The 1044-nt window shown below is 37.6% G+C and overlaps 1 pseudogene; it reads right to left on the bottom strand.

Annotated features, from left to right (window-relative positions):
- Window positions 1–742: 742 nt before the first annotated feature.
- LOC144701543 (small nucleolar RNA R71) lies at window positions 743–839 on the bottom strand (annotated as a pseudogene).
- Between the last annotated feature and the right edge of the window lie 205 nt (window positions 840–1044).

The raw sequence follows: 1044 nt of genomic DNA, 5'->3' as shown, positions 1-1044 counted from the left end.
CGCTAGTAAGGTTATTATAAATTTTTGTTGTTTTAATTCGGATAAACCAACGACACTACTTAGTGAAGTTAGCTCATCACTAATTACCCCAAAATCTGATTTATCAGCTGGCGTCGTTGCCGGGGAGCATGGTGATTGGTTTAGTGAATTTGTATTTTTTTCCTCTTTTGCCAAAGTTGAGGGCAGCTAACCCTCAATAAATGGTACTTCTAACTATTTTTTGGGAGATTGATGGTCTTAACAAGGTCTAAGGCTGGGACTAGCGTTGAGGAAGATCTAGATACTCAGTATCCTGCTCTTCTAGCAACACTTACAGCTCAAGACAAAGAAGAAGTCGATATGGCAGAAGATGGTCTGCCACAACAAGGGAGGAGAAGGACGATGCTGGATAGATCTACTCCGTCAGGAAGTCTAAGGCAAACCGGCATCAACATCAATGTAGGTGAGGGGCTTATGTTTTGGTATGACAATGCCCTACTTAACTCGATCCCTGAATTTACTGGTCATTCTTCTCAAAACCCCTTAGAATTTTTTGACGATTTTCACATTCGATGTTCCTCTCAAAATATTCCTGGCTTAACTATTGAAGCGTTAAAAATGAAGTATTTTCCGCTTACTTTAAAAGATAAGGCTTTTACATGGTATAGAAATTTAGGCATAACATTTAATTCATGGGAAGAAATGCAGAATAAATTTCTACATAAAATTTATCCCCTTTCTAAAACTAGCTTTTATAGAAAAGAAATTCAGAAATTATATCCTCATGATGATCATGAAGCATTTAGTGAAGCATGGGAAAGGTTTAATGAATTAATCCGAAAATGCCCTCACCATGGAATAGAAAAGTGTCAGCTTGCTGAATTTTTTTATGAATCACTGCCTGATATTTTTAAAAGTAAAGTGAATCAAATAGCTGGTGGCTCATTCTATATGGCTTATGAGGATGAAGTTTTTGATCTTTTGGAAAGGATGGCTGAAACTGACCTGTAGGAAATAGGAGCAAGTCAAAATGGAAGAAACGCCAACCCCAAACGAGGAGTGCTG

This window comes from Wolffia australiana, chromosome 3 (genome assembly GCF_029677425.1).
Source record: "Wolffia australiana isolate 7733 chromosome 3, ASM2967742v1".
Lineage (NCBI taxonomy): Eukaryota > Viridiplantae > Streptophyta > Magnoliopsida > Alismatales > Araceae > Wolffia > Wolffia australiana.
Note: the sequence above shows the minus strand (reverse complement) of the source record. Positions and strands in the feature narration are given on the sequence as shown.